General features: G+C 49.2%; 2 long non-coding RNA genes across 2 annotated transcripts; both read left to right on the top strand.

Moving 5' to 3' along the window:
* Window positions 1-200: 200 nt before the first annotated feature.
* Window positions 201-4,408, top strand: LOC122493678. The gene is made up of 2 exons (XR_006300016.1): window positions 201-2,836; window positions 2,968-4,408. It is a non-coding gene; the product is annotated as an uncharacterized LOC122493678 (long non-coding RNA).
* A 6,350-nt stretch (window positions 4,409-10,758) lies between these two features.
* Window positions 10,759-13,162, top strand: LOC122493677. The gene is made up of 3 exons (XR_006300015.1): window positions 10,759-11,685; window positions 12,180-12,350; window positions 12,510-13,162. It is a non-coding gene; the product is annotated as an uncharacterized LOC122493677 (long non-coding RNA).
* The last annotated feature ends 9,093 nt before the right edge of the window (window positions 13,163-22,255 follow it).

Below are 22,255 nucleotides of genomic sequence, written 5' to 3'. Positions count from 1 at the left end.
CCTGATTCCACAGTAGCCTGTCTGGGTCATTTTACCATGCCCATGTATAGTTGACCCTTAAATAGAATGGGCTTGAACTGCCTGAGTCCACTTATATGTGGGTTTTATTTTATAAATAGAGCATACTACAGTAAATATTTTCTTTGTGTTTTTAATAACATTTTTTCTAGCTTTATTGTAAGAATACAGTGTCTAATACATATACAAAATATGTGTTAATTGACTGCTTGTGCTGTTGGTAAAACTTCCAGTCAACAGTAGTTAATTAGTGATCAAGTTTTTGGGGAGTCAGAAGTTATAAGTGGATTTTCAACTGCTTGGAGGGGGGTTGGTGCCCCAAACCTGTTTGTTGTTCAAAGATTAGCTATTCCCTCTAGCAAAACAAAACAACAACAGAACAAAAACCATGCATTTTGATATCCATAATTACATTGTTCACGGTCTCTGCAAGCTCAGAGCCATGAAATGTGTTTATTCTAGCAGGACAGCTTTTTGTTTTCCTCCTTGGATGCCTGGAAGCTCAGAGTTCAGTTTTATGTACAGTTGTTGTAAATTTTTGTACCCTGCTACAATGTGCTGAGTGCCCCCCCACCTCTCCCCCATTACTTTCTGATTTCTGTGTTTGGTCTGACATCAGTGTGTTATGTATTGTATCACACTGGATCCTTCAGGAGGTGGGTTGAAGTGGGTGATTTGGAACAGTGTGCCTATTGGGAGGCATTGTTGTAAAGTGGTAATGGGTTTTCAGAAGCTTGCTCCATTACTGAGGGTAAGTTAATTTAGTCTATGGGACCAGAGTTCATCCATTGCTCTGTGGCCAAATGAAAGAGATTTATCAATGGTCTTTAGCAGGTTTTATCCAAACTTGTCTGCACTTCCCACTAGTAAAATTTTCTTCCCATTTTACAGAGGGTCAGGGCCAGGGTGGCAGTGGCACTGAAATCAGCAGTCACAGGGTGGGAACACACTTATTCTTTAGCTGTGTCTGGAGAGAGTGATGCAGACAGAGCCTCCTCTACCATTTCTGGGCTGAAGATCTCTTTGAAGAGGCCACCCAGCACAAGCCAGTGCCCATGCACCAAGTGGGACCACAAGGCTATCAACCTGCAGGATAAGCTTGAGGTGTTGTGGCTCTTTGAAGCCAGAGAGAAGCTCAGCAGAATCAGGAATGTGCTGGGGCTCTCCATCTCCACCATGGCTACCATTCGTGACAACAAAGAGAAGATCCGAGCCAGTTCCCAGGTGGCCACACTGCAGGCGGCCACCAAATTGATGCACAGATACAGCCTGGTGATGGAGAATATGGAGTGGAAGCTAAGCGTGTGGATCAATGACCAGAATGAGCTCAATGTGCCCATCAACATCATGCTTGTCCAGGAGAAGGCTTGCAGCCTGTTCGAGGACCTCAAGTGGGAGCAGGGCGCGGGTGCCCAATTGGAGACCTTCGGGGCAGTTGTGGGTGGTTCGCGTGTTTTAAGGCATGCCAAAGCCTGCATGCCTTGGGGTGGGTGGTGAGGCTGGGGGCTGCGAGGCCATGGGTACAACTGCTGCAGCTTTGTGCAGGTACCCTGCCCTGCTTCAGAGAGTGATCCAGGAGGGTGGCTACACACCATGGTAGGTGTTCAACGTGGATGAGACTGGGCTTTTCTGGAAGCGACTGCCTGACAGGACGTTCCTTTCCCTGGAGGAGAAATCAGCCCCTGGGTGCAAAGCTACCTGAGATATCCTGACGCTGCTACTCAGTGGCAGTGTGGCTGGCGATCTCATTGAAGTTGCTGCTGGTGTATCCCTCAGAGAACTCTCACACCCTCAAGGGCTTCTCCAAGCCCAACCTGCCTGTGGTGTGGCGTTCACACAAGAAAGCCTGGGTGACCATGAGCATCTTCCAGGAGTGGTTTGTGCACTTCTTCTGCCCAGTTGTGGAGAGGTTCTGTGCCCATCACTGCTTGTCTTGGACAGTGTGGGAACCTGGACAACCTCTCCGACCATGTGTGTGTGGAGTACTTGCCCAAGAACACGACGGCCCTCATCCAGCCCAAGAACCAGGGCATTGTTGCCACCTTCAAGGCCTGCTGCTTATGGAGGGTCTTCTGCCTGTTGGCGTTGAGGGTGGGAGGCAGGGACCAGCAGTCTGTGGTCTTTGACTTCTGGTGAGTATACAGCATCCTTGATGCTGTCTACAACATCTCTGAGTCCTGGGAGGATGTCCCACCAGCGACGCTGAGTAGGGGGTGGAGAAAGCTGTGGCCTCAGTGCGTCAAGCGGGAGGCCAGCAGGCTGCATGTGGAAACTCTACTACAGATCCGGCAGGACATCCTGGCACTGACACATGTTGCAGGTTTCAGAGAGGTGGCAGAGGCAGCTGTGGTTGAGTTGCTTTAGAGCCCTGGGGCAGACCTGTCCAACGAGGAACTGATTAGCAATTGGATGCTAATTGTCACCCTGTCCTGTTCTCTGAAATGATGCTGTGCCCCATCTGATTGGTTGGGGAGAGAGAGGAGAGACTGGTGGGTGAGCTAGAGAGGTAGAATACTCACCAGATCTCCAAGCCCCCAGCAAGGGGCATCCTCATGGCTGCAGGTGTCCCTTGGCCAGAACTGGATGCTAATTCTTCCTTTCTTCTCGTCTCCTCCCCTGGTCTCTCTGCCTTGCACTCCTCTCTTTACCGGTTTCCATTTGATACCTGCCATGCCCTTTTGACTTTCTTCTCCCTGTGGACACGGCTCATTCCAGACAGTGGTGGCATTTGGAGAAAAGGCCGTGGATCCCACAAGGGAATGCTGGGGGCCATCCATTGCTCTGCAGAAGGTGACCTTTGGGGATGTGACCTGTTTGGGTAAGGATGTGGATTTTGGGGAGTGGGTTGGCCTTATTGCTGGACATACAGGCCCTCAGGTGAGTGGTCTATCTCCAGCTATGGGTTCCTGCTGCAGAAGGTCTTTACTCCAGACTACCTTCTTTCCACAGGAGTCGGGAGATGGAGGGCTGCTCTAGAGGACTGGTTATTGTTTAAATTTGGCCTGAAGGTTTTGCTGTCGAGCCTAGATGCCCACACATCTCCCATCTGCCTTCTGTACACACCTGTGCACACCTGGCGGGCATATGTCCAGACTCCAGCTCATATTACATACATGAAATGAGTACTACCTGCTGGCTGGACCCATCACACCTGAGCAGGAAATTCTTCTATCCCAAAACTTGGGCCATCTTGGACACCCAGAGCTCTGGCTTCTCCTGGGAGTGGCTACTGTGGGTGTATCTTGAGATCCCAGGGTTGCCGGTCAGCTACTCCCATTTGGGTGTCTGCACCACTCAATGTAGAATCAGAGTCAGATGAACAACAACAACAACAACAACAACAACAAAAATCAGAGTCAGATGAAAGATTGATTTTAAACACCATTTTTGGATATGTTAATCAGATAAGGGAAGAGTCACTTGCTGTTAGTTTGCCATGGGGTGTGGGGCATGTGGCCCATTTCCATTTAGGAGTCCAAGCCTGCTGGTCAGTGAGTGCCCAACTGCCCCGGCAGGGAGACCTGGCTGAGCGTTTTTGGTAAACTGTGCCTGCATTACTTTCCACCTGGTATTGCTCCCCACTGTTATCACAGCTCCCAACTGCATCCAGGGAGGATCTTGGGTGTGATGCCAAACAGTGTTATCATTGTTTTGACCTTTTGCTGTCTAAAAAGAGAGAAGATAATTCCATGTATTTCACAAGTGACAAGTACAGTGAGATCATTGAACAAGTGAAACATACCAAACTACAAAAGAGGAAGTCTACCCTCTTGCTCCGCTGCCTGAAGTGATTTGTTATCTGTATTGGGAACGAGGAAATGCCAGTTATCCCCCTGTCAGAGGCAACATGAGCTTTTGCTACTGTATTAAAAATAAGAACATGTATGATGTGCTACATGAGGCCCATGTTAGCATTGGGCATGGAGGGAAGCCTAGGATGCTGGCAGAGCTAAAGAGATATAAGAATGTGACACGGGAAGCCATACTCCTATACTTGAAGCTATATGCAAATCCTGTCAGCAGGAGTTGCATCCTCTGAAGAAAGGTATGTTGAAGACTGATGTTTGTGGAGACCAGGAGCCAGTGCCAGGTGGAGCTTATTGACATGCAGCCGCAGGCCAACGGACAATTCAAATTCATCATGGTCTACCAGGGACACACAACCAAATTTGTCCAGTTGAGGCCTCTGACCAGCAGTAGTGGTGCGGACATGGCCAGATGTCTGCCAGACATCTTCTGCATCTATGGGGCCCCTGCTGTTCTCCAGTCTGGGAATGGAAGATACTTTGCAAATGAGGTGAATGGTGTATTTAAAGGCACATGGAGTGGCTTAACAATTATGACCAGAAAGCACCATCTGAGCCAGAGCCCAGGCAGCCTAGAGAAGGGCCACTGACACATGGAGAGCATGCTTGTGCCTGGTTCACACAGAGGGGACCAGCACTTGGATCCTGGGGCTGCACTTTGTCCAAGTGATGAAGGACAGAATGTTTTTTGTTGTTTTGTTTTATTTTTCATTTTTAAAGATTTTATTTTAAGTAATGTGTATACCCAATGTGTGGCTCGAACCCACAACCCTGAGATCAAGAGTCGCATGTTCCACTGACTAAGCCACCAGGTGGCCCAAAGAACAGATTGTTTAACTGGAGCATCTGGAGCTCACCTTATGATGTCATATTTGTTTGTGACATCAAAGTAGATCTATCAGTGTCCTCACTGTCCAGTGGAGCACTCGGCAGGCTGGAGACAGAAGAGGATCTGGAGGAGCTGCTGCAGAGTGTAAGAATAGGTACTCAGAGGTCTGAGAATGAACACGGTGGCCTCACTGTCTCCTTGCTGGAGGTGCCAAGAGTGGTGTATGCCCTCTGGGCTGTGGGGAAGCCCATGTACGTGAATCCTGCATGACACATGTGTACGTGTCTGTGGCAAAGACTCTGGGTTTTGAGAATGTGGAGACTCAGGCGTCCAGGAGAGCCTTGTTGCTTCCCTCAAGACTCTGTCACTCCCATTTAAAATTTTTTTTTCAACGTTTATTTATTTTTGGGACAGAGAGAGACAGAGCATGAACAGGGGAGGGGCAGAGAGAGAGGGAGACACAGAATCGGAAACAGGCTCCAGGCTCTGAGCCATCAGCCCAGAGCCCGACGCGGGGCTCAAACTCACGGACCGCGAGATCGTGACCTGGCTGAAGTCGGACGCTTAACCGACTGCGCCACCCAGGCGCCCCTGTCACTCCCATTTAAGAAAGTGAAGTTGGACTCTGTCAAAGCACTTTCTGGTCCTGGTATTGGCGACACTGGCAGAATTTCCGTCCTGGGTTTAGACAGGGAAGGCTGAACTCAGAAACATCCTGTGTATGATCCTTTCCATCAAAGATGGGCAGTTTTATTGATTAGGCAACAAACTGGGAACGATTGGGCAGTTTTTCATGAGGAGACAGTTCACGATGTTTTCAGAGGCTTCGGTTTCCATCAAGGAGGTCTCACCTAAGGAATGGTCCCTGAGGGAACTCTCAAGGGTCCTGTCTGTCACTGGCAGGCAGGGACACAGGCAGTGCGTATGTAAAAGTCAAGTGTGGGACCAACAAATGTCCCTGCAGAGCCTCCCAGTTTCCTCTGTTCCTCCAAGTGTCATCTCAGTTTCTGCTGTAATTAATGACCAGATGCTGATGAAGTTCTCTGCAGCCCTCCTCTCTGTGTATCAGAAACTTCTGACATGAGGAACCTGGAACCTGAGCCTCTGCCTCGCTTTCTTTGCATTGTTGTACTGATCACCAAATGGGCTTTATCTGTGGTCAGGGGTTGGTTGACTTCAGCGTAAATGTGTTCAATAAAGAACTGCTTTTATTTGTGTATATTAGGTTCTGTCTAGAGTTTGTTTCATCAGGACATATCTGTGGGTTAGAGCTAGGAGGGACAGGAGGAGAGTGGCCATAGCCAGTATCTGGGAGGAGACACATGGGTAATAGGACCAGGCAAGGGATGAATATGGTGTTGGGACAGGGAGGAGAGGCTCAACTCCTAGCTTCAGTGAGGAGGAGCCTGTCCCTGGAATGTGGCATCCAGCTAGAGATGGAGCATGGCTTTCCGGGAGGAGACTCAGATGGCTAGAGGTACAATGAATAGGGCAGGTGGCTCATGGAAAGGGTGAGCAGGTCTTGGCTCCAGGGATCCCTGGACTTGGCTTTTGCTATGAGCTCCCACTCCCCCAGTGTCCTTTCTTCTTTCCTTCAGATATCCAGCCAGAAGAGAGAACTCTGTGGAACTTGTGAGACTATAGGAAGGTAGTGTGGGCCTCGGAGGATGGCCTGAAGATAGAGGAAGTTCCCATAAAGTCCATCAAAGTGAGGATGTCCATCTTCAGCCAGATCTGGAGGCAAGTGAGTAGGTGCCTGCCCAACCCTTCTTTCAGCTGCTCATGTTGGGCTCTTGGACCGTGCCATGAATCAGCAGGCATCCTTGCCTAGAGGAATGCAGGGAAACATCAATGTTTGAGGGAGCGCAGGTATTCAGGAGGCATGGAAAGGCATCTACCACAGAAGGCTTCCTGCAAGAGGGTGAGTGAGGCAGTGAGAGTTGAAAATGGGTACAGGAGAAGACATTGTGAAGAGAGAAATTTCCCACATTCATTGCATTAGAAAAACTTCCTTCTGGGGCGCCTGGGTGGCGCAGTCGGTTAAGCGTCCCACTTCAGCCAGGTCACGATCTTGCGGTCCGTGAGTTCGAGCCCCGCGTCAGGCTCTGGGCTGATGGCTTGGATCCTGGAGCCTGTTTCCGATTCTGTGTCTCCCTCTCTCTCTGCCCCTCCCCCGTTCATGCTCTGTCTCTCTCTGTCCCAAAAATAAATGTTGAAAAAAAATTAAAAAAAAAAAAAAAAAAAAAGAAAAACTTCCTTCTGGTACCAACTATGTTCTTGAATAAAGAATGTTTTCTGATGAGGGACTTTCCCACATTTATTAGGATCTTTTTGAGCATGAATTATGTCATGTTTCAAAAGGAGAATGATTCCCTGGCTAAAGGCTTTTCCATGTTTACTGCATATACATGGTTTCTTTCCATTTTGAGTTCTGCAGTGTCCAAAAAAAAAAAAAAGGGGGGTGGGTGGGGGCTGAGCAGGCACTTCATTTGTTGCCACATTTACTGTATTCCCAAAATTCCTTCCCTGAGCTGGCTGGGCATCCCATGTCAGAAATTTCTTTCCTGTAGGTATGGTAGTCTTATCTACACAGGAGTGACTCTGAATGCTGGCAGCCTTTCTGTCTGTCACTTAATATCCAAGAGGTATTTGTCACTTGACCCAGATCTCCATCCTTGTTTGCCTTCTGCACCGCCTCCCCCGCCCCCCCTCACCCTGACACTCTCAGGCCTCATTCACCTAGATATCTGGGAGATAGTTCTTGCTGAGTAAGGATGAGTTCTTACCCTAAGTGTCCTCTTTGTGAAGCCTCCAGTCTGGGAGATACAAACCATTAAAAAGTCTCTTGAGTACTGTGCTGGGAATTAATATGGCAATCATGAGATTGGGGTAATAAATCAGAACTTAATGCCTGCTGATGTTCATTATTATGTTATTAAAATCCACACTTAGAATAGTTTATATTAGTTAAATTCTTTCTATGGGCTAGACACATTTTCTAGCACATAATGTGTAATTAATTCACACCACTACCTTCAGAGGTAGGTCACACCATTATCTCCCTCCTATAGATGATGATATTGATGTAATTGCCAAAGATTATATCACTGATAAAGTACAAACAAAAGCAGACTGGCTGCACAGATGTTGCTTTAAAGTACTTCATTTCACAGAGAAAACCCAGAAATAACCCAAATGTCCAATGGTTGTAACATTCTATTTCATAGAAATGTTGAAAATAATGTGGCCTAATTAGATGTCCACTTTTATGTTAGGTTAAAGTAACAGACCACAGACCACAGGGACGCTTGGGTGGCTCAGTTGGTAAAGCATCCAACTTTGGCTCATGATCTCGTAGTCTGTGGATTCATGCCCCGCATTAGGCTCTGTGCTGACAGCTCAGAGCCTGGAGCCTGCTTTGGATTCTGTGTCTCCCTCTCGCCCTGCCCCTCCCCTGCTCATGCTCTCTCTCTCTCTCTCAAATAAATATTAAAAAAATTAAAGTAGCAGACCACAAATTACTTATATGTACACTTTTATTTTTATTTTTGTTTAAAGTTTATTATTTCGAGAGAGAGTGAGAGCAGGGGGAGGGGCAGAGAAAGATGGAGAGAGAGAATCCCAAGCAGGTACCACGCTGTCAGACCAGAGCCTGAAGCAGGGCTCGATGTCACGAACTGTGAAATCATGACCGAAGCTGAAATCAAGAGTCGGATGCTTAACCAACTGAGCCACCCAGATGCTCCTGTAGGTACACTTTTAAAAGTCCTTTATAGGGGCGCCTGGGTGGCTCAGTCGGTTAAGTGTCCCACTTCAGCCAGGTCACGATCTCGCGGTCCGTGAGTTCGAGCCCCGCGTCGGGCTCTGGGCTGATGGCTCAGAGCCTGGAGCCTGTTTCCGATTCTGTGTCTCCCTCTCTCTCTGCCCCTCCCCCGTTCATGCTCTGTCTCTCTCTGTCCCCAAAATAAATAAAAAATGTTGAAAAAAATTATATATAAAAAAAAGTCCTTTATAAAAATGACAATAGCTCAACTTCTGGGGAAGATGGTGGAGTAGGAGGATTCTAAGCTCACCTCATCCCATGGATGCAGCAGCTAACACCCACATCAGTGTAAATAACCCAGAAAATGACCCAAATACTGGCAGAACAGGCTCTCTACAGCTAAGTGTAGAGAAGAGGCCACACTGAAGAGGGTAAGAGGGGGGAGATGTGGTTGGGAGCCAAACTGACCTGTGAGACTGTCTGCAGGAGGAAGGGACACTGTGGGCAGGCACAGAGAAGGGAGAGAAACTGACCCTCACAATAGGCACCCTAGGCTTGGGGAACCCACACAGGAGAGTCGAATTCCCATAACATTTGGCTTTGAAAACCAGAGGGTCCTAATTTCGTGAGTTCTTACAATCAGTTGGGCTTAACATCTGGGACTTTAAAAAACAGTGGTTTTGGCTCTAGGAAAGGTGGAGGGTGAGAGGAAACTGAGTACTTGCCCTTAGAGAGCGCAACAAACAGTTCCACTGAGATACAGCATAGAAACAGCAGTTTGAAAAATGCCTGGTTTATTAGGGAGGGAGGTTTGCTTACCAATCACAGAGATATGCTGGAGGGGCCAAGATCTTTGGGAGACTTCAACAACAAAAGAACTGTCAAGCACCATTTCCTTCCCCTGCCCCCCAGCCTAGATACACGGACACCTGAGGGAACCAGCATAGCATGAACCCTCTCCACCTAGCTTGTCAACAGTGTGCCCTATCCCCTATGCTCTTCTGTGGATCCACCCCCTCTATCTCAGCCCAGGCAGTTTTCCCGGATAGCTGCAGGTCCCCTCCCGCAGCAGCACTGTGTGGACTTTGCTGGCACTGTGCACCCCACCTCCATGCAGACCTGTCCCCTCCAGCCTGATGGCAGGAATTTTCAAAAGTGTCTCCAGCAGACAGGCATAGACCTTGCTAACACTGTGCACCCCAACCCCATGTTCTACTGTGGACCTGCCCTCATCAGGAGTCCATTCAAAGCAGTGCCACAAGCCTGGCAGTGTGCAAATGGCCCCGACAGGAGCCAGCACCACTCCAAAGTGACTTCTGAACTGGGGAGAGGGGAAGATAACCACACAGACTAGTCAGATTGCAGCCCCAGCAGTGGGCTGGGGGCAGACATCCGACCTGACAGCAGGCAATGTCCCCTTCTCAGGGGACAGGACAGATAGCATGCCCTGCAGTTTTGTGCTACTGCAGCTCTAGCAAGTGCCTGGTCTGACTCAAGTCTAGCCTAAGGTGGCTCCAGACTGGCTCACTAACAACACAGAGACCAAACCCTGCCCACAACAGGCAAAGGGAGCCCTTGCAGATGACCAGACTGAAGGAAAAAGTGGCTCAGCCACAACAGTAGGACACATGCAACACATAGATACCCCTGAAGCACCAGGTTCTGGTGAACAGGGATAATTGCACTGCAGGGGCCCACAGGACCTCTTCTTCATAAGGCCAATACTTTTAAGAGCAGGGCACATGCCTAACTTTCCTAACACATAGAAACAGACACAGAGAGTTAGTAAAAATGAGGGGACAGAGGAATATGTCTCAAATAAAAGAACAGGACAAAATCCCAGCAGGAGAGCTAGGTGAAATGGAGATAAGTAATATGCCCAATAGAGAAATTAAAGTAATGCTCATAAAGATGGACGCCTGGGTGGCTCAGTTGGTTGAGCGTCCAACTTTGGCTCAGGTCATGATCTTGCAGTTCGTGGGTTTGAGCCCTGCATCGGGCTCTGTGGTGATAGCTCAGAGCCAGGAGCCTACTTCGGATTCTGTGTCTCCCTCTCTCTCACTGCCCCTCCCCTGCTCATGCTGTCTCACTCTCTCTCTCAAAAATAAACATTAGGGGCGCCTGGGTGGCGCAGTCGGTTAAGCGTCCCACTTCAGCCAGGTCACGATCTCGCGGTCCGTGAGTTTGAGCCCCGCGTCGGGCTCTGGGCTGATGGCTCAGAGCCTGGAGCCTGTTTCCGATTCTGTGTCTCCCTCTCTCTCTGCCCCTCCCCCGTTCATGCTCTGTCTCTCTCTGTCCCAAAAATAAATAAACGTTGAAAAAAAAATTAAAAAAAAAAAAAAACAAGTATTGATGAGGTTGTGAAGAAGAAGGAACCCTCCTGGTGGGAATGCAAACTGGTGTAGTCACTGTGGAGAACAGCATGAAGAGTCCTCAAAAAGTTAAAAATAGAACCACCTGATGGTCCATAAATCCCCTCCTGGGGATTTACCCGAAGGAAAGGAAATCACTGTCTGGAAGAGATCTCCTACCCCCACATTCATGGCAGCATTGTTCACAATGGCCCGTCATGGAAACAGGTTAAGTGTCCATCCAGTGAGTGATGCATATATGAAGGAATATTGCTCAGCTGTAAAAAAGAACAGGCAGATCTGGAGGACGTTATGCTGAGTGAAATAAGCCAGGCACACAAGGAAAAGGCTGCGTGGTCTCACTTACACGTGGAATCTGAAGAACAGGCAGAAGTTGAGTCTTACATGTGTGGAGCCCCAGGCACCCCACTCAGGCCTGCCGGGGCCCAGGGAAATCAGCAGGGACCCACTTACCAAGCACAGAATCGTGTAAAACAATACATGCTGTAGCTTCCATCTGGGCATTTCTGTGTTTTGGATGCAGTGGTAGGTGACCCCAGCAAAGTCTAGTTCCGTGGTTCAACCTCAGCTGCCCTTGGCAGCATACATCCCTGTGGCTCTCTCGCCAGCCTTGCCCTCCCCAGAGAAGCTTCTAGATGTTGGGAGGGTGTCCTGAGGGTGGAGGGCCAGACAATGGATCTGCTCCCTTTGCTCCAACAGGGCCTTGGACCCCCAACAGCCCGAGATGATTCTCTTCGCAGTGGCCCCAGCAGCCCTCTGAGATGCAACGCAACATCCCTGGTCAGCAGGCAGCCACCATACTCCTCAGTGATCCAGCCCAGGGCCCATCAGTGCTTGTGGCCAAGACTTGGGCTGCAGAGGCTGGAATGTGGCGTCTGAACAACCTGCTGTGCACAGGTCAGGCCCTGTCTCTGTTTCTCTCTCTCAGTCTCTGTCTCTGTCTCTATCCCCCATGTGGTCTCTCTGCTGGGTACCCTCACAGTCCAGCTTGTCACATGGACACTACTTGAGCAGGTGTCCCAAGAGAAGCAGGTACAGCTGCACGGCCCCTTCAGTGGGAGCCTCAGGAGTCCCATGGGCCACAGAGCCCACCTGGGGAACTGTGGGAGCCCAGGGAGAGGTCGACTGTCCAAAGCCCAACCCCCGACCACCCCAGGACATAGCTGCCTGGCCAGGTCCCCTCCTGCCTGCAGGTGGCCTCCACAATCCTCAGGGTCGGTGGGCAGTTTCCCACCTCTCTTCCATCTGGATGTGACACCCTCCAGGTCCCTTGTCTTCCATGAGTGTGCTGTTAGGTGGGTGGGGTGGTTCTAGATATAGCTTCTAATTTCAAACAGGGTCTATGTTCAGATCTCCTAAATAAGTTCAAATCTCGATTCTGTTTGGATTAGAGAAGGAAGAACATGAAAACGTGAGCAATGAAGCCAACAATAACCCATCATTTAAATCCTGCTTCTCACACTTTGTCTTGGAAACAAAAGTGATCTAAGGAATTCATGCCCAGTCTCCACCCAACAGAACCCTGCTGAGGCATCGATGGCCTTGCAGATCCTCTCCAGCAGGTAAGATGAGGCCAGGTGGATGCAGGCAGGGCCGGCTGCAAGGACAGCTTCTCCGGGAGCTCCCCAAAGTGGGGATCAGCCCGCACATGGGACTTCCAGCTAATCTGGATCAGAACCCTGTGCCCATGTGTCTGGGGACTCATCTCCACCTATCTGCAGGGCCTCCCAGGCTGGTGTGGTTCCTCCACCAGAAATGTGAAATCTTCTGTCACCATATACATTTGGGAAATGCCAGGAGCATCTCCTCGGGATTCAGCCCCCAAACGGATGGGCATGCGCACTGGGCAGTGGAAGCTGAGTGCCAATGTGAGTGTAAGTGGTTGGGCCACCTGGCAAGCATCTGGCAGCTTCCCCTGGAGGGAAGCACTCACCCGGCCTATTAACCGGGACAAATGAAAATACATGCCCCCCACCCCCGCCAAGGCCACCTGCCCTGTTTGGACAATCACCTGTCTGGACAAGGAGGCCAGCACATCCTGCATGTTGGTGCGGTGGGGTGGGGGGGGGAACTCAAGCCCCAGGGTGTCAAGGGCACAGCGTTGGCTGCCATCCGCCTCTGCCCACTGGGAATGCTCCGGGGAGTGGCCTCTAACCAGACTTGATAGACAGAACATATAGACTGCACACTTTTGTGTGGGACTGTTGACACTCAGAACCATGTCTCAGAGATTCATCTGTTTCCTGGCGTGGACCCTTCATTTTCTGTGGGTGAGTGGTGTTCTACCATGTGAACACTCCGGGATTCCTTTGTCCGCTTGGATGGTTCTTAATTTGAGGTTACAATAAAGCTGCTCTGAGCATTCTTGCACACACCTTTTGGTGAACATCTGCCCTCAGTTTTGCTGGGTAAACACTCAGAAGAGAGACTGGCAGGTTAGAGGGCATGTGCCTATCTGCCCCGAATGGTGCTGCTGAACCGATTTCCAAAGCAGCTGTACCATTTCTTGTCCCCACCAGCTGCTTCACATCCTCGCCAGCATGGGGTATTGTCAATTCTAGAATTCTAGTGGGTGAGTGGCTTAAAAGTACGTTTATTACAGTGTTAATTACACTAGAGCATTGGGGGCAGTTCCTAATTTGGCACTCCTATTTCCCCTTCCATAATGTAGTATCCTTGTAGCTGGGCTCGTGGTCACTCAGGTAGCGACTGCACGTCCCAGCTTCCCTTGCAGCTGCAAGTGGCCCTGTGACTAAGTTCTGGTCAGTGGTATGTGACAGAGCTGATGCGTGCCACTTCCTGTCCCACTGAATCTGTGAGCATGTCCTTCCTCCCCACAGATGCCACGCTGCCCACGGTCTGCCTGTCCACCTCTGGCAATGTTATGTTAGAAGTAAAGAGACATCCACTTTCACTAAGCCACTGCATTTCAGGTCTCTTTATTATGACAGCAAATCATGGCCCCAAAGGATGCACTGTGATTGGACATTCACCTGTGGCTCTAACACAGCGACCCTTCTGCTGGTTCTGCCTGCTCAGCACCATCCTTCCACCAAGGTGTTGTTCCCACCCAGCCCCGAGGTTCTGTTAGGTGATGGACACACCCTTCCCAGGCACAGGCAGGTGGCCCAGGTCTGAGTGGTCATGGCTCCCCATCCTGTTCAGGGTTATAAGTTCACGGGTTGGACATGAGACCCAACTGTAGTCCTCCCATTAGACTCTCAGTATGGTGAGAGAGAGTATTTGTAATTATTGTGCATTGTGGCGGGAGAGGGAAACCAACCCCAAGCAGAACCAGAGGCAATCAGAGAGAGGGGAGGAGGAAGCTCGACAATGGCGTCTCAGCCCCTGGGTCTAGCTGTACCTGCAGCACCTTTAGATGTAAGTGATCCATGATTGTGAGCTGAATTTCTGTCACTTGCAACCAAGAGTCCCATCTCTTTCCCCAATAATAAAATAAACATGTTTGGGAGTGATTTTATATAAGCATTGTGCTAAGAGTGTATATAAAGTCTGGAGATACCCCTTAAAATGTTAATTCATTTTTGTTAATGTTTATTATTAATTTTGAGAGAGAGCATACGTAGGGAAGAGGGGCAGAGGGAGGGAGAGAATCCCAAGCAGGCTCTATGCTCAGTGGGAGCCCGATTTGGGGCTTTTTCCCACGACTCTGGGATCATGACCTGAGCTGAGATCCTGAGTTAGACGCTTAACTGACTGAGCCACCCAGGCACCCATAAAATAGTAATTCTTAATCTGGAGAGAGTTTGGAGGCTCTATCCAGATAGAATCGATGGGGTTTTGAACTGTGCAGGTCTGCTTAGACGTTGATTTTTTAAGTTTTTTTTGTATGGATTAAAAAAAAATCATACCATACAGTCCTGTAAATATGTTTTCTCTTCCTTATGATTTCCTCAATGACATTTTCCTTTCTCTGACTTACTTTATTGTAAGAATTCAGCATATGATGCATACAACATGCAAAATACGTACTAATCGACTGTTGATGTGACCAGTAAGGCTTCCGCTAAAAAGTAGCTATTAGCGGTTAGGTTTGGGGGAAGTCATAAGTTATTCATGGGTTTTTGACTGCCCTAACCCTCGTATTGTTTAAGAACATATTAATATTGGTACATATAACAGGTCATCATTTTTGGAAGGAATAAAATTAAAGGAGAAACAATAGTTAGCAGAAAACCCCCAAACCCCGTCAAACCAGCGAGTGAATAGGCATTAGCATGAAATGCACAGCTGACATGTAATCTCACCAGATGTTGACATGAGACAGATGGTTACTGTTCTTGTGTCTTTTGTGTAAGTTTTGACAGATGTACACACCTGTGAGACCACCTCCACAATCCAGGACATTTCCTTCACCCCCAGAGTCTCCTCATGTCCATTCAAAGTAACCCCCTCACCCCATGCCAGACAAGTTCACATCTGCTTTCCCTCCCTGTCCACCAGCTTTCCCTGTTCTTGACTTTGGGGTCGTGGGACAGGACAGTCACTTTCTGCAGGACATCTGAACTTCACTGTGATGCGAGGGGACGCCCATCAGCGATTTGCTCATGTCCGTGTGGCCTCTCATATGCACGGTCCTACCTCTTGTTTATTCATTTACTAGTGGATGGACACTGGGTGGTTTCCATGTTTGTGATGGTTGTAAATCAATGCCTTTAACTGTGAACAGTACGAGTTTAGAAAAAACAGATGCTTATTATTTTCTGAAAAAAGTAAATTATGCTCATACCACACATAGAAATTAGAATAAAGGATAAAGAAGCAATATTTCTTCAGAGTCCCACTACTCAGTTGTAACCACCAGGCTATTTTGCTGTGTTTCTTCCCCAACTGTGTCATGTGCGTGTATGTATGTATATGTGTACATAAAATTGTGAAAATTGGGAAAGTACAACTGTAATTTTGGTTCTTGTCTTTTATAATGAACATGGTTGTCTTAGTGTGGGTTTTCCGGGGAAGCATAAGGTATAACATTTATTACAAGGAATTGGCTCACAAAGTTATGGAGGCTGGGAGCCCCCTGACCTGCAGCCTGCCCACTGCAGACCCGGGAGCTGGTGATGTGTGTGTGTGTGTGTGTGTGTGTGTGTGTGTGTGTGTAGGGTGTGTGTGTGGTGTGAGTGTGGTGTGAAAGTGGACTTGTGTGTGTGTAGTGTGTGTACCTTTGTGTGTTTGGTGTGTGTGTGTGTGTGTATAGCTGTGTGTGTACTATAAGGAATTGGCTCACAACCTTATAGAGGCTGGGAGCCCCCTAATGTGCAGCCTGCCTGCTGCAGACCTGGGAGCTGGTGGTGGGGGTCAGAGCCTGAGCCGGGAGGCCCGAGAGCGCAAGCACAGCAGGTGCACATTCTGGTCCGGGAGCAGAGAACACCGGGTCCCGCTCAGCAGCCAGGCGGAGAGGGGGTTACTACCCTTTCTGCTGTATTCAGGCCTCAGTGCACTGGACGAGGCCCACCCTCACTAGGGAGGGCAGATTCAGGTGTGAACCTCACCCAGAAGCACCTCACAGATGCACCTAGAATGCTGTTTGGCACACAGAGAGATTGATTTCAGGACAAATCATTTACACAGATAACCATGTGGAAGGTATTCCATTGCTAATCTGCCTTCTCAAAGACAGGGATTTTGTTTGCAAACTTCAGACCCAGAAAATTGACTCTTCTGCCAACATGAGACAATTATCTGTCCTTCCTGAAGCAGAGTGCTGTTTCTCTAGAGCCCTGCCTAGCTGTGTGCCTGTGCTGGATGCCATGTGCACAGTGAAGCTAGAGGCCCCCAGAGGAGACCGCCAGGAGCCTCGTGTGGACACACTGGAACAGAGACGGGGCAGTGTGGCACTGTGTCCAGAAGGGGCCGGTGGAGCCCTGACCAGAGAAGCCTCCAGGCCTTCCTCCCCTCTGCTGTGGTGCAGGGGGCAGAGCTCACAGGCTCACTGGGAAGTGTTCTTGCAGAGCATGGGATGAGGGCTTGCAGCATGAGAGAAGGAAGCTAGTTCTGAAAGCCTCAGTCTCCTCCCTGTGCCTTCACAGTGGGAGACTGCGCATTCACACAGCATTGTGCCCACTGGGAAGAAACATCACCACGTAGACCCCCTTCCACTTCTGCACAGGGCACACACTGTCTCTTGTTTCACTGCTTCTCAAGGGTGTCTAGGCCCCTGGAAAATCTCTCAGGACTGCATTGTGGGATCACCTTGCGAAGCTCAGAGTCCTCAGGCAGTGGCACCTGCCCTTCCACGCATGCCGTGCTGCCTGTGATGCTTGAGCCCTGCATGCTGCCCACATCCAGGAAGTTTGAGGATTTTGCCCAGACCAGGTTGGAGAGGGGAGCCGCACCACCATGCCATTTGGCCTGGGCCCTGGAGACCCCCACCCCCACCTCACCATCTGCATGTTCTGTGGGATGTTGGTGTAGGGGGCATCCTGGCCCAGGGTGACACACCCCAGGACAGTAGAGAGCAGGGTCTGGCTTAGGCTGGGGCCTGACCCCGAGTGCAGGCAGTGCAGAGCCTTGCCCAAGGGGCTGCATGAACCCCTCAATCTTCTCCTCATGGGGACAGGAGATATCTATTTGTTACCCCTGTCTGCCCTTAGTGAGTAGTGAGTCCAAGATCAAGATGCCTACAAATCAGGTGTCTGTGAGAGCATGTTTCCTGGTTCACAGACAGCACCTCTTTGTCATGTCCTCACTTGGTGGAGGGGTGAGCGAGCTTTGTGGGGTCTCTTTTGTAAAGGCCCCACTCCCATCCATAGAGGCTCCATCCTTCTGACCTAAGCACCTCCCACAGGCTCCTCTCCTAACCCCATCATCTTGGGTGTTGGGATTCTAACATGAGTTTGAGGGGCATACGAACATTCAGACCATAGAGGTATGGTATCTCCAGTCTCATTTCCAGCTGTCTCAGGAAGGGGTCTCCACCTTCCATAGACACTGCTTTTGGAAGTCCCAGATGAACCTGTCCTCTGTTCCCTGCAGTCATGTCTTTGAAGCCACAACCTTTCTTGTAGTCTCTCTGTTGGGGGTAAAGCTGCTGCACTGGCATATATTTCAGGTACAATGTAGGCCAGGTGTTCATCTGAGCACTCAGGGCTGTGCAGGTATGCTGTGACCAGGAACCCTTGTCCCCATGCCTGTCTGATGGAGCCAGTGTATGCCATTTGCTCCGAGCCCTTCCAGATGTGGGACTTCTGCTCATACTTGAGCTCTGGTCCCCACAAACAGGAAAGGCTAATGTGACAGAGAGAGACTGGACACGTGACAGTTTGCACCCGTGGTATCAGGTAATGTGCTCCTTCTGTCTCATCCCCTCTGTTTCTCACTGTGCCATTCAAATTTATTTAAGGAATTTTGTGATTCCAGAATACTAATTTGGTTGATGAGCCTGTGTCTCCCATGACCTCTGGGGTAGCTTGTCCGGCAATGCACCTGGAGGAGACGAAGCGGTGTCTTCACCACCTCCTTCAGCTACGGCTCCTCCCAGTGCTCCAGAGGTTGAAGGAGACTTCCTGCCTGCCTTTGAGGGACTGTGCAATTATGGAGGCAACTGGCAGCAGCAAACAAACCCTGCATTCTTCTCATTCTGTGAGTCAGACACAAGATCTGGGATGGCCCAGAAACAACTGTTCCTCAGGGTCATCAATCTCAGGAGATTAAATGTCACCTGGCATGTAGGGCTGTAGCCTCTGTAACATCAAACATTTTGGGTAACAAGAGTTAGGCACAGCCAGTTGGTCACATATGTGCATGTGACCATGTGACATGTGTGTGGATAACCCAGACATCTTGAGGCCCTAAGTAGCCACATGATGTCCAGACAGTCACAGTGATGGCATGACTTTACATGCAGGTGCAGCCCTCAGGCACCGCTTCCTGACTGCTTTCTCTCTTCTTTGCTGTCTTCTAAAAAGTGAAGCTGCAGGATGGGTGGAACATAGACCATGGAAGGTAGGAGGTGGTTGCTCTTGCAGGAGAGGCATGCTGGCTGCAGTGACATGAGCAAGAGATGCAGAAACTGTGAGCAGCAGATCCAAGAAATAAAAAAGCCAGTAGATGGGTAAGGGGGTCTCAGGGCTGCTTCCTTGGGAACCTCATTGCTTTACTGTTCAATGAGCCATGGCTTGGCCTTGCAGACATGTGTGCCAAAGCCCCAGTGGGACCTGGGATCGCCCAGGCATCTCTACCGTGTGCTCGTCAGCCATAACTCAAGCTTGTGTCCTTCTTACCTTCAGAGGATCAAGGGTATCAGTGGTCCTTGCAAAGTACATCCTATGTCTTTGCAAGTTTGCAAACATCACAGTTTGAAAAGGGATGACACTGGGGACCTGGATTCCTGATGCAATACTTTCTGACCTCAAGATATCTACTCATTGGCAACCTGGTGAATTTTGTAAATAGGGCCCATGTTTGTTAATTCAGCTGCATCTAAGTTAATAGGATCGAATAAGGTCCTTTCATAATACATTAGTTGACATCAAATCCGATGAGATACTTCTGAAAATATGAGTTGACAGAGAAGGCTTTTCCAGAAAATGAGCCCTGACTCATGGAGCAGCAACTCAAAGATTCATCTTGTAGTTGAGACCCTCCTGTAAGCTCCCCTCCCATGGCTTGTGTCAGGTCTCCTGCTGCTGCCAAATGGGGATCAGCCCCAGGGTTGGCCTCCTGTCCATGACATTGTACTCGGCCTCAGCACAAGCAGATGGACAGCTGGCATGGAGGCTGGAACCGGGAAGTAACAGCATCTGATCCCAGATGTAATTTCTAAGGAGATCCAGTGTGCAGAGCAGAGCCACTAGGTACATGGGGCTGGTGTAGAGAAATGTCCATAGTTTTGGAACAACCCCTGGACACCCCTATTCCACCTCCTCCTGCCACTAGCAGATACTGACAAATTCTATTACCAGATGAGTGAGGGGCATCAGCCCAGGGACGTGGAGGGCAGCAAGTTGTCCCCAGCTCTGACTGCTCCCCACTGTGGGCCCATCCATGGCAGCATCAAGGCATCTTTGGCCTCAACCACTGTTTCAGGAAAAGGCTTGAAAAAGTCAATCTCAGCATTTATTTCCAAGGTTCCAAGCCACATCTAAGGAATGAAAGATCAACAACAATGCAAAGACAGCCTCTCAGCCCAGCCCTGCTCACCAGCCCTGAGTTCCAGGGGTCCAAGTGTCCAGAGGGAAGGACTCATAGGAATGAGGAAGACAGTCTTCTCAGCATTTACTCTAAAGGGGTGTCACTTTCTTGGCTTATCCCCCTGCAGCCTGCAGATATCCAACAGAATATGTGGGTTTTCTGGAAACTTGAGGCTGTAGTGGGCTGTGGGGGCATTCTAGTTCCGTGTTTTTGAGGAAAGATGCCTCATGGTTAAGACCTCAGACCTGGGTGCTCTGGTGATGGGCCAGCTGTAGATGTGTTTAGAGGTCATGGCAATGCTCAGGGCTCTGTGGTCAGTGGGCCTGGGGTCAGTGGGCCCCCTGCAATGCCCTTCCTGCACAGAGTGGGCCTTTTTTATCTTTGCAATCCCAGTGACTGGCTGGTGCCTGTACCTAGGTAGGCACTTAGGAGATGTTAAAAATAGAATATTAGAACTAGTCCAGCCCAGTTCGCTGTTCCCGCTTACCCACGCTGCTCTGGTATCTCCCTTGATGCCTGCTTGGCATGATGTATCTGGAGGACCAGTGCCTGGGCAGAAGCTGTGCCCATCGGTGGTCAGCAAGAATTCCTTGAATGCCTGATGTGTTAAGGAACTTCTCTAATCCCAACGTGAAGGGTGAGGAGACAGTTGTTGGGGTGGGGGGGGTCAGAGTGAGTAGGGAAAGGGGTTGGATTCAATGGCTGGAATCCCCCAAGACTCTGATACTTGGAGGGACCCAGAGATGGTGTTCGTGGGTAAGGTGTGTGCCTTCCCTCCCAGCCCATTTTTTCCCTCTCTGACCCACCTCTCAGAAGTCTTCATGGGAGGGCCCCCTTGTAGGTAACCTCTGATGTGTCTGATGACCAAAGTGTCACCTGGATCACATACTTGGGCAAGGGGTGTCCGATCAGGATTCTGACCCTAAACCATGAGATGCATATGAAAACTTGGAACACCCCTCTTCAAGGACAGCATCCTCAGTCAGGACTGAGAGAAGGAGCCCCCTGGCATGGAAGCAGGTGCTTGGTCCTCGTGCCCTCAGAACAGGGCCTTTCCCATGTGTGAGGGAGGCACTTGGTGTGCTGTTGTTCATCACTTCCCTGCTGTCTGGTCCTTGCCTCTCCCCACAGGAGCCCTTTCATGAAAAGCTTCTTAGGGTTCATCCCTTTCAATTTCCCTCTTCCTTCCCTCATTGAGGAAAGTTCTGAAGCACATTCTCTTGTTCCTTTGCAAAACCATTGTTTCAGAGTTGGAAACATCACCAGGAGACAGCTGAGCCCAGCATTGTCTTTGCTGATACTTAATCAGGGGAGCTCAGGAGGAAATCAGAACCACTGAAGGTCCCGCCAGTGTCCCCACTGGGAATGAATCCCATCAGGGCACCAGGGCTCATTGACTTCAGAACAGCCCTGCCCTCCATACTGGTGCCCCTCCTTCCTCTCAGCTGTTGTGGGTTTTTAGTTAGTTGTGTGGTGTGTAAGATAGGGGTCTGGTGTTATGCTTGGGCTGTCCAGTTTTCCCAGCACCATTCATGAAGAAATTGTCTTTTCACCACAGTGTATTATTGGCTCCTTTGTTGTGAATTAATTGACCACATATGTGTGGATTTGCTTCTGGGCTCTCCATTCTGCTCCATTGGTCTTTCTGTCTCTTAACCCCACAGCATACTGTTGGTTATTGTAGCTTTGTAATTTATTTTAAAATCAGGGAATGTGATGCCTCCCAGTTTGTGTTTCTTTATACAGATACTTTGGCTATTCGTGGTCCTCTGTGGTTTCATACACATTTTAGGATTTTTCTAGTTCTGTGCAAAATGGTACTAGAATATTGATCAGGAGGGATTACATTGCATCTGTACATCACTTTGGGTAAAATGACAATTCTATAATACTCATTTTTATAATTCAGGAACACATAATATCTTTCCATTTCTTCATCAGTGTCTTATCATTTCCATGGTATAGGTTTTTCATGTCTGTGGTAAAGTTTTTTCTAATTGTTTTCTTAACTTCTTTTGATGGTTCATTATGAGTTTGTCCAATGTAATGATTTTTGTATCTTGATTTTGTATCCTACAATTTCACTGAGTTTGTTTATTTATTTTAACTTTTTTTTGTTTTGTTTTGTTTTGGTGGAGTGGTGTGGTGGAAGATTGGAACTGAAAATGGCACATTTCTACCATATCCTCGGTCATCCACAACATCCACAGCATAGTGGCCACTAATATAATTCTACCACAGTGTCCTTTAGTAATATGTTGCATCTTGTGAACTGTGTCCAGGTAGGGTTTGGCCTCCATCATGAAGTTTGATG

Source organism: Prionailurus bengalensis, chromosome E2, assembly GCF_016509475.1.
Source record: "Prionailurus bengalensis isolate Pbe53 chromosome E2, Fcat_Pben_1.1_paternal_pri, whole genome shotgun sequence".
In the NCBI taxonomy this organism is placed as follows: domain Eukaryota; kingdom Metazoa; phylum Chordata; class Mammalia; order Carnivora; family Felidae; genus Prionailurus; species Prionailurus bengalensis.
Note: the sequence above shows the minus strand (reverse complement) of the source record. Positions and strands in the feature narration are given on the sequence as shown.